Genomic DNA, 11,927 nt, shown 5'->3' on the forward strand with positions numbered 1-11,927 from the left:
GGCGAGCACTAGGCTGCAGCTAAGCCCCCGAGTGAGAGGCAGACTCATCACTCGCTAGGATTTTTATCACTTAGGCGAGCTCTGGGCTGCAGGTAAGCCCCCGAGTGAGAGGCAGACTCATCACTCAGACTCATCACTCGGTAGGATTTTTATCACTTAGGCAAGCACTAGGTCGCAGCTAAGCCCCCGAGTTAGAGGCAGACTCACCACTCGGTAGGATTTTTATCACTTCGTCTTAGGCGAAATAGATCCGCAGCTAAGGTAATGCATACAAAAGAAATAAACAACAATCATTCGGAAGAAGTAAATTATGTATTTTGATAGCCAAACTAAAAGGTATTTCTTATTACATCAGATCAGTCAAAATATTAAGAATAGAAAGGGCGGAGCAGATCCGCATTCCATGCGCGTGGCTCATCTTTATTATGTTCAACGATGAAGAGACGGTATGCTCCGTTGCGGAGCACCTTGGTGATGACGAAAGGGCCTTCCCAAGCAAGAGCGAGCTTGTGAGGTCTCTGCTGATCCACTCGAAGAACCAGGTCTCCTTCTTGAAATGCTCGACCACTCACGTTTCTAGCATGAAATCGACGCAAGTCTTGCTGATAAATGGTCGGTCGTATCAAGGCCATTTCTCTTTCTTCTTCTAGGAGATTGACTGCATCTTGTCGAGCTTGTTCTGCTTCTTCCTCTGAGAAGAGTTCGACTCGAGGCGCATTGTGGAGCAAATCACTGGGGAGTACGGCTTCAGCTCCGTAGACTAAGAAGAATGGAGTCCTTCCAGTTGAACGGTTATGGGTTGTCCTCAACCCCCACAGTACCGATGGAAGCTCGTCAACCCAAGCTCCTGCTGCATGCTTCAGGTCACGCATCAGCCGAGGTTTCAATCCTTTAAGAATCAATCCATTTGCCCGCTTGGCCAGCCCATTCGACTGAGGATGATCGACCGAAGCATAGTCATCTCTCGTACATTGGGAGGCAAAAGGACCACAACCGAGATATGACCCACAGTACCTTGAACTCCCCAGAATCGAAGTTCGAGCCGTTATCCGTGATGATGTTGTGCGGGACGCCATATCTGAATATAAGTTCTCTGATGAACTCACAGTTGTGCTTGCTTCAAGGCTTCTGATGGGCTTGGCTTCGATCCATTTGGTGAACTTGTCGACTGCTACCAGCACATGGGTAAATCCACTCCTGCCCATCCTCGGAGGTCCAACCATGTCCAGTCCCTAGACGGTGAGAGGCCAAACAAGTGGAATTGTTTTTAGAGCTAACGAGGTTTATGAGACATGTTGGAGTAAAATTGGCAGCGTTCACACTTGTCCACTATTTCCTTAGCCATCTCGTTGGCCCGCGACCACAGGTTCCTGAGTGAATATCATTGAGGATCACTCGACCTTCCTCTGGCGCGATGCACTTCTGGCAGACTCCAGTTGCACTTTCTTTGAACAACTGCCCCTTTATCACAGTAAAAGCCTTGGATCGCCAGACGATCTGTCGAGCCTCTTCTTCATCCTCTGGAAGTTCTTTCCTAAGAATGTATGCAATGTACGGCACTGTCCAGTCGGGAGTGATGACCAAAACCTCCATTACTAAGTCGACCACGGCTAGGATTTCAACTTCAGTCGGATCTGTGGTGCTCTTGGGCTGTGGCGACTCTTCTGTGAAGGGATCCTCCTGAACCGAAGGTGAATGAATGTGTTCCAGGAACACGCTGCGGGGAATGGCCTCTCTCTTTGAACCTATCTTCGCCAACTCATCTGCAGCTTGATTTTTCAATCGGGGCACACGGTGAAGTTCCAACCCCTCAAACTTCTTTTCTAGCTTCCTAACAACATTGCATTAACCAGTCATGGCTAGACTTCTGATGTCCCATTCCTTCATCACCTGATTAACCAACAAATCTGAATCGCCATATACCATGAGGCGACGGATGCCGAGTGAAATGGCCATACGCAACCCATATAACAGTGCTTTATATTCTGCTTCGTTATTGGAGGAATCAAAATGAACCTGGAGGACATAGTTGAGCTTGTATCCTCGGGGGGACACCAATACTACTCCAGCACCTGATCCATTTAACATGTTGGAGCCATCGAAGAACATAGTCCAATGTTCCGAGAGAACTTGAGTCAGTAGTTGCTGCTCAATCCACTCGGCAAGGAAATCCGCGATTGCTTGGGACTTGATAGCTTTCTTTGCCTCAAACCTGATATACATCGGAAGGAGTTCAATCGCCCATTTTGCTACTCGACCAGTTGCATCTCTATTATTCAGAATCTCAGACAACGGTGCATCACTGACGACTGTAATAGAGTGATCAGAGAAGTAATGTGCAAACTTCTTCATGGTCATGTAAATTCCATAGACAAGCTTCTGATAATGAGGGTATCGTTGCTTGGACGGAATCAAAACTTCAGAGAGATAGTAAACTAGGCGTTGAACCTTGAAAGCTTTTCCTTCCTCTTCTCGCTCGACCGTGAGTACTGTACTGACGACTTGTCCAGTGGCGTTCTTTGCTAATGGGTTCTCTGCAAATGCTGCATCAGCTTCTTCGGTCCACTTGAACTTATCAGACTTCTTCATCAATCAGTAAACAGGCAAGGCCTTTTCACCGAGACGAGAAATTAATCGACTCAAGGCGGCCAAACAACTAGCGAGCTTCTGAACGTCATGCACTTGCATGGGGCGTTTCATTCGGAGGATGGTATCAACTTTTTCTGGATTGGCGTCGATCCCTCGTTCGGAAACTAGGAAACCGAGCAATTTTCCTCCTGGAACTCCGAATGTGCACTTTGACGGATTAAGCTTGATATCGTACCTTCTTAGGTTGGCAAAGGTTTCTGCAAGGTCAGTCAATAGGTCAGAACCCTTGCGAGACTTGACCATGATGTGATCCATGTATGCCTCCACATTCCGACTGATTTGGGCGAGCATGCACTTGTGGATCATTCTCATGAACGTGGCTCCGGCATTTAAGACCGAATGGCATGGTGACATAGCAAAAACACCCGAATGGGGTGATGAAAGCTGTTTTTATTTCATCGGGACCATACAGTCGGATCTGATGATATCCGGAATACGCATCTAAGAAAGACAAGCGCTCACACCCCGCAGTCGAGTCAACAATCTGATCGATACGGGGGAGAGGGAAGTGATCTTTCGGGCAGGCCCGACTAATATGCTTGAAAACAATGCACATGCGAAGTGAATCGTCCTTTTTGGGGACCATGACGACATTGGCAAGCCACTTGGAGTGGTAGATTTCACGGATGAACTCTGCTGCCAACAGTCGCGCCACTTCTTCGCCGATTGCTTTTCTCTTCTGAATGGGTGGACCACCGAAGGTGCTCTTTGACGGGTTTTACCTTGGGGTCGACGCGCAAACAGTGCTCAACCAGTCCTCTGGGTACACCGGGCATGTCAGAGGGTTTCCATGCGAAGATGTCCCAGTTCTCACGGAGGAACTGGATGAGCGCTTCTTCGTATTTGCTGTCAAGTGTTGTTCATATATGAGTCAGGGCAACATTGGGGTCGGTCGGGTGAACATGAATCGGTTTCATTTCACCAGTCGACTGAAATGCAGAGTCTGTAGCAGGCTTCTTGGCTCGGAGCAAATCACTCGGATCTGCACTCTTCCGGTACTCCTGGAGTTCAACTGCCGCCATCTGTGCATTGGCGATTTTGGAACCTTTCTGGAAACATTCTTCTGCTTTCTGCCGATTGCCAGTGACTGTGATCACACCTTTGGGGCCAGGCATCTTCAGCTTGAGGTACACATAACACGGTCGAGCCATGAAACGTGCGTATGCCGGCCTCCCCAGGATGGCGTGATAGGCACTCTGGAAATCCACGACTTCAAATGTCAACTTCTCTTTCCGGTAATGCTTGGAGTCACTGAAAAATACGTCGAGAGTGATCTGACCGAGTGACTCGGCCCTCTTTCCGGGGATAACGCCGTGAAAGCTCATGTTGCTCTCGCTAAACTTGGACATCGGGATGCCCATCCCCTTCAGGGTTTCAGCGTACAAGATATTCAGGCCACTACCTCCATCCATCAGCACTTTAGTCAGTCGAGTGCCACCAACCACTAGGTCGACCACCAGCGCTTGCCTCCCGGGGGTAACTACGTGAGCAGGATGGTCTGACTGGTCGAATGTGATGGCTGTCTGGGACCATTTCAGGTACGTGGTCGTTGTCGCCGGAGCAACCATATTCACCTCTCTGTTGATGACCTTCAACCGACTCTTGCTCTCAACATCAGCAAAAATCATGAGAGTGGAATTGACCTTGGGGTAACCGTCATCTTCCTCTTCCTCCTCATCTCTGTCCGACTCCTCCTTCTCATTGGGTTGTTTCTCCCAGAACTGTTGGATCAAGAGTTGACATTGCCGAGTGGTATGTTTTGGGTAAATCAGATTACCTTCTTCATCTTTCTTTGTGTGGATGTGACACGGCAAATCCAGCATGTCATTGCCATCTTGATCTTTCACCTTCTTAGGGGGCCATGGCCCCTTAGGTTTTCCTTTGAACTTTCCTTGATTCACTGCCGCAATCTCTCCAGGTGCCGCTGGCTCGTCCTTGCTCTTCTGTTTCCGATTGGAGTTACCTCCACCGGCCTCATGACCGACTGGTTTGCTCTTCCCGCTACGGAGTCGATCCTCTTCTTCCCCGTTAGCATACCGGGTGGCTATCTCCATCATTCGAGTCAGAGTCATATCCCCAGTCCGACCGAATTTCAAGACCAACTCCTTGTATTTGACAACTTCCTTGAAAGCACAAACAGCTTGATGCTCTGAAACATTCTCGACGGTATGATGCAAAGTGGACCATCTCTGGATGAACTCCCTCAGAGTCTCATTCGGTTTCTGCACACAATGCTCCAACTCGGGCAATCCTGCTTGTTGCTTGCACATGCCCTCAAAAGTTCTCACGAACACTCGAGATAACTCTTCCCAACTATGAATACTGCCCGGAGTCAATTGGGTCAGCCACGCTCGGGTTGATCCTTCCAACATAAGAGGAAGATGCTTCATCGCTATCTCGTCGTTGCCGCCTCCAATCTGCACAGCCACTCAGTAATCCTCAAGCCAAGTTTCAGGATTGGATTCACTGGTGAACTTACTAACCCCGGGCGCCAACCTGAAGTTGGGAGGTATCACTGCTGCCCTGATGGCTCTGCTAAAACACTCGGGCCTAGAAACATGCACCTGGCTGCTGCTTGGACGATCTCTACCGGCGTCCTCTCTGTGTGCTCTGTTCCGGTCGACCAGGCCTTGAACGAGGATAGACCTCGCGTTGAAGCCCGGTTCTCTTGGGTCAACTGAAATCCTGCGCTCACCACTATGACGGCGTTTGTTGTCGTTCCATCAAGGCACATACGACGCACTCGTCGGAGGAGGCGTGGGTCCCCGACGATGATTGTCGCGGTCGAGCGGATGATCATAATGCCCACGGCCTTCATGCCGCGGAGGCGATCTTGGGCTGTGGGCCGACTGAACTGTGTCCGCTGCCACGGATCTGCTGTGAATCCTATTCCGCGACTGAGATACCAGTGTATTCTGCTTTCCTACTGCGCTGAGCAGGGCTCAGATATGCATCAACCCTCTGCCAGCTTCTGACTGGGAAGGTTGGATCGACTCTGCTATCCGGGCCGCAGCTGTGAGATTTTGAATTGGAGTGCGGTATACCTTAGGTGGAGGCGGAAACAACTGTCATCGACTGGACTCATGAATCCGCTTATCGGTGTCAAAACCGGCGGATCTCGGGTAGGGGGTCCCGAACTATGCGTCTAGGCGGATGGTAACAGGAGACAAGGGACACGATGTTTTACCCAGGTTCGGGCCCTCTTGATGGAGGTAAAACCCTACGTCCTACTTGATTAATATTGATGATGTGTGTTACAAGAGTAGATCTACCACGAGATCAAAGAGGCTAAACCCTAGAAGCAAGCCTATGGTATGATTGTTGTTCGTCCTACAAACTGAAGACATCCGGTTTATATAGACACCGGAGAGGGCTAGGGTTACATAGAGTCGGTTACAATGGTAGGAGATCTACATATCCGTATCGCCAAGCTTGCCTTCCACGCCAAGGAAAGTCCCATCCGGACACGGGAAGAAGTCTTCAATCTTGTATCTTCATAGTCTTGGAGTCCGGTCGATGATGATAGTTCGGCTATCCGGACACCCCCTAGTCCAGGACTCCCTCAGTAGCCCCGAACCAGGCTTCAATGACGACGAGTCCGGCGCGTATATTGTCTTCGGCGTTTGCAAGGCGGGTTCTCCTTCATGTTCCATGTGTTTGCCGGATAGTGTCCGGTTGCTTCATAAATGCTGCGCTCCTTGGCTTCCACGTCCAATAATGGCCTTCTTCCACGTGTTGTACGAATGCGAAAAGCCACGGTATTCTTACGTTTTACCCCCTAGCTGCACGAATAAGCTGCCTATAAGAGAGGCGAGGATACAGATCCAAATCACACCATCCTCCTTCCGCAAGTACTCATCGAGGCGCATCTGACAAAAAATCCTTTCCAACATGGATAGTCGACGCGGCTCCTCTTCTCGTGCACCCAGTCCTCTGCCAGGAGATTGGAGGAGATGCTCAGTCCCGCATAGCGAGTTAGTGACGCTCCAAGCAGAGGGATACCTTCCCCCAGCCTTTATGGTTCCGGTTCGAGCCGGACTGGCCACCTACAAGGGTGGGAAGCAGGCGGAGAGCGTCCCCAATCCCTCCAAAGGAGAGCGGATATGCTTCGTCCCCTACTTAATAAGGGGACTCGGATTTCCCATACATCCGTTTCTCCGGGGGCTCCTGGAGTTCTATGGACTCCAACTTCACCACCTCACGCCCGCCTCCATTTTGCACATCGCGGGCTTTGTAGCTCTTTGCGAGCTGTTCTTGGGCATCGAGCCCCATTTTGCGTTGTGGAAGAGGGTGTTTTGCCTCGTACCCCGTTCTCACGAGGGGTCGATATATCAAGTGGGCGGAGCCGAAATATGGCGCATCGCCAGGACAGGATATCTATCCAGAACCCCGAAGAAGGTGTCCGAAGACTGGCCTTCGGAGTGGTTCTATATGGAAGACGCCCTGCTATCATATCCAGTTCGGATAGGCCTCCCGGAGTTTAGCAACGCTCCTCTAAAGAAACGACTGAGTTCGCGCCCACGGATCCCTCAACGGGAAGACGACAGGAGCCTCCACTATCTGATGGGCCGGATACGGTTACTAGCCCATTCCGGATTAACCATGATTGGAGTCATGGCCACATGCATTATGCGAGGGGTGCAGCCGCTCCAATATTGGGGCCACCCCATGTGGGATTTCAACGGGGAGAATGACGCCACCCGTCACGGCCGCACGGGGCCGGGATCGGCCACCGATCTGGTGAAGATCCTGTCCGGCTTGTACAAGGGGGAGAGGGAGAACTTCCTCTGCACGAGTCCATTGAATGGATTGTCCATGAATTACCCTTGGAGCTGGGTAAGCGGACGTTTATATATCTGATCCGTGCTTTCAAAGATAAGTGTTTTACTTTATGATTTCGACGCAGGAACTGCGCCGGGATGTGGAGGGCATAGAAAGCCCAACTCCATAACCTGAGGATCCGGAAAGATCCCTTGATCCGGCCTCTGAAGAGGATCCGGACATACAGGTGGATTTGATTGACGGGGTGTTCCACCAGCTCAGCATAGACAATGGTTTAGTCGCCATTATGGCTGACTACCCCAGTTTATGTCCGGCTTCCCAGGTGAGTACGACCGAAGTCCTGACACTGTTACATTTTAATGCTTATTTCTGACCACCGTGTACCAATGGTACTTCGCAGGAGGTGCCTTTACAGCGGGAAGCCGAGCCCGCGGTGACTGACCAAACGAGGTCAGTGCGGCCTAGCAGGCGGAAGAGGAGTGCGGCGCGAATCGAAACGTCGCCGCAAAGGTATGGTGGACCATTGTCTTTTAAGGGAAAGACTCCTGGGAGGTATATTAATGCTCATGATTCTTCCAGGAGAAAGAGCACTCGCCGGACTGAGTCCGGAGAGGGTGCCAACCAAGCCTCCGCCAGCCAGGCTCCAACGCCTGGTCCGGAGGGGGAGGCGAGCGCAAGGCGCGAGCTGGATGCTCCTCCAACGGAGGATGCCGACAGGTTGTCCGCCACCAGGTCTGAGGTGGAGAGCGCCATGAATCACATGCGCCGTCGGACAGTTCTTCGTGACACGTGTTTCTCCCCAGAGGCGCTGAATGCCTTTAATGCAGGAGACGCGCACCTCCGTGCTGCTCAAGATGGTTTAACCAGAGCCATGGAGCAGTATGTAAAAGACATACGGGTGAGGAATTTAATAGTTATATATGCCAGTAGCCCCCAAGACTTAAAATAGTTAAAATAACTGATTTAACGATCATTTGTTATGCAGGATCTTACCGAGAAGAATACCCACCTGTCCCAGGAGCTTCAAGAATGCAAGGACCAACTTGAGGCCGCACTAGCTGCTGCCGAGGGAGCCACAGAGACCCATTCTGGTTGTTCATATTTTGAGAAGAGAAGTAGTTTATGAAGTGCGGCGTGTGTGTATAGTCTGACAATAATATTGCAGAGGGTGCCGGACTAGATCCGGACAAGCAACATCTGCTGCGCCAGTTGAAGGCCGGCAAGAAGGTGCTTATGAGGGTGCAGCAGGAGAGTAACAAACTCCAAGATGCCAACACCCAGCTGGGTGAAGAACTAAAAGATGTCCGGGTCCAGCTGTCTAACTCCGTAAAGGAGAATCGGCGGCTTCGTCGCGGCATTTATAGTAAGTGCTTGAGCAAACTCTTTTGAAAAGAAGAGTTCGGCGAGGAAGTCGATTGATAGAAATGTGTCTGTAGGTGTGCTCACGGGTCGTCCAGCGGAGGAGATGCCTGGTTCCACGGGAGACCCTCTTCCCGAGCTGCTGCAACTGCATGAACGTGTTTGGCAGGCGATGAGCGGCGTCGTTTAGGCCTTATGGCCTTCCGTCTCCCTACCCAAGGGTCTTGGAGGGCTTGCTGAGAAGCTTCAGGGAGTACGGCGGAGTCTCCGTCTGTGGAAGATATCGGCCTGCCGTCAAGGCACCAGGGAGGCCTGGGCCATGGTGAATACGCGGTACCCGAAGGCTGACCCAAACCACATGGCCGAGGTCGGACCTGTGGGGCCCGATGGGAAGGAGATCCCTGTGAGCCTGATGTACGGCCAAGTAGAGTTGGTCGCGAAATATTCCCAACAGGACTGTAAATTAGACAACCTGTTAGATGGGATTGAAGAGGAGTACAATTAGTCAGTTTGACGATGTAATTTTAAAAGGACATGTAGAATGCCTTCTAGCCAGATTGTAGATCGTTTGTCTTTGCGGACCTTTTCGCTTCAACCTCAGGACCCAACAGTCCGGAGTTTGTCCGAATACCCTTACGATTATAAAAGAACCGTGGCATGCATGGACACAAGGCGTAGGGGTCATAATTTCTTTATCAGACAAGTGCCCAACTAGCTATGTTATATTACATGGTTAGTAAGAAACATCTTCTAGGGAGAATAGTTCCGTTAAGGGTTCCTTTCCCTGGGAGGCATGCCCTAAAGTGCATGTCCACACTGCGAAAATAGGAGAAAAAGCATCTGGGGGCAGATAAATAGGTAAGTAATAAATCATCTTTCAGGTCACCGACCGAATATTCCCTTAAGAACGCTAGCCTTCGGCTTCACCCAGTCTGAGGTACACATCCGGCTGACCTGGCAGTAACAATCGCAGAGGTGCTCCCTTTACCTCCTAGACGAACAATCGGGAACGTAGGGGTAAGCACAGGAGCCAGGCACCTCGGCTTGGCCAAAACTTAAGTCATATCGATGCATATAATGGTGATCAAAAGGTACATGCGGAAGTGTCACACATGTGTTGGGCATGAAGCCCGTATAAATAAGCTTCTGTTAAAGAAGCCCCCAGGTATAACGAGTGCGAGTAGCACATCGAGTGAGTGCGAACAAAGCGCAGATCAGCCCTCAAGAGGCTTGTACTAAGAGGGGGAGGAAAAAGGAGGGAAAACAAAGACAGTGAAAAAATATGAAAGGTGGATGGAGGAAGGAGACGAACCCTGAGTCCGGCGCTAGGCGTAAAATCTTCGGAGACGGGCTGCGTTCCATGGGTTTGGCTCGAGTCGGTTGTCAGATGCGTTGCGTAGACGGTATGCACCGCCAGTAAGGACTTGGTCGATGATGAAGGGACCTTCCCATTTGGCTTAAGTTTGTCCTTTTTCTTGTCCGGCAGGCGTAGAACTAGCTCGCCAACATTGTAAGTTTTGGCCCGTACTTCCCTGCTTTGATATCTTCGAGCCTGCTGTTGATAGAATGCGAACGGGATTTTGCCACGTCGCGCTCCTCCTCTAAGGCATCCAAACTGTCCTGCCGATCCAGCTCGGCCTCTCTTTCCTCGTACATGCGCACGCGAGGTGAGTCATGAATTATATCGCAGGGCAAAACTGCCTCAGCGCCGTATACCATAAAAAATGGTGTGAATCCGGTAGTGTGGTTTGGCGTGGTCCGCAGCCCCCAGAGCATGGAGTCAAGCTCCTCTACCAAGTGCATGTTAGATTCCCTGAGGGAACGCACTAATCTGGGTTTAATGCCGCTCATGATTAGACCATTTGCTCGTTCCACTTGACCGTTAGTTTGAGGGTGGTAGACTGAAGCGTAGTCGAGCTTGATGCCCATGTTTTTGCATGAGAGTTTAATCTCGTCGGCTGTGAAATTCGTGCCGTTATCAGTGATGATGTTGTGGGTGTCGGGGAAGCTGATCCAGAACACCTATGGGACCGGAGGACCGAGCCCCTTTCGGTTCGGCGGGGGACGGAGATCGCACGGAGAGCGGATCGAGGCGAAGCACACGAGCGGTTTACCCAGCTTCGGAGCTCTCCGTAGAGATAATACTCCTACTGCTGTATGTCTGAGTGTATTGAGTTCTTGCTCGGGAGCGCTGAGTGCTACAGTACACACTAGTTGCTAACGAGACCGAGCGTGAGTGTTTTTCTGCCTTCGAACCTCCCCTCTACGTTGCGCATGGGCCTCCTTTTATATGCTAAAGGGGTATCCGACAGGTGGCAACGTAGACAAGGGTAAAAATGGAAAAGGAATTGCGGTTGGTACAACTACCTGTACAGTGTATCATACCTAACCCTGACGGCAGGGGACAAAGGCATTAAATGCCCGTCTATGTCGCCCAAATAGTGCAAAAAGGGACCGTCAGGGACGCCACCGCTCGCCACGATGGCAATCTTGTCAGCGTTGCTTGCCACCGCGCACTGCTGGCTGCACAGCCTCTTGCCACGCGCGCCTGGAAAGGCCCCAGGGCGACACGTTGGTGGATGTGCTGGAGCGCAGGTACAGAGTGGTAGCTTGCCGCGGCAAGCGCTTTGCCGCGGTCTTTGTCTTGTCGCGTCCGGAAGCTTGTCGCTCACCGGGCCTCGCCGGGACGCGTGGCGCATCGCGGCAAGTTCCTTGAGATGCCTTGGTTGGTCTTCCTGGCAAGCTCCTCTTGCCGGGGCCTTGTCTCCTTGGCTTGAATACTTTGTTCTTGAATGGCTCCAAAGGAACCATGGAGGACCTTGGCGGTCACCCGGCAAGCCTTGCCGCGGGGTGTTGCAACTGCCCGTGCACAAGTTCGGGATACTAGGGTACCCCTACTCTAGTACACCGACAGGAGCCCCGGGGCCTGGGCCACACACGGTGCCGAGCGCTATTGGGCCAGACCCAAAACAGGGCAGGGGCACGCGCGGCCTGGGTTACACTGTATTTCACTCTGTATCCTCCGCGCCCTCCTCGAACGGCACGCGTCGAATGCGGCGTCGTGGGAGAGATCGTGGGTCTCGTGGATGTTGCCATAGCCATCGACGTGGAGCTGGCGCAGCTGGGGATGGAGGATC

The sequence above is a fragment of the Triticum aestivum genome, chromosome 1B (genome assembly GCF_018294505.1).
Source record: "Triticum aestivum cultivar Chinese Spring chromosome 1B, IWGSC CS RefSeq v2.1, whole genome shotgun sequence".
In the NCBI taxonomy this organism is placed as follows: Eukaryota; Viridiplantae; Streptophyta; class Magnoliopsida; order Poales; family Poaceae; genus Triticum; species Triticum aestivum.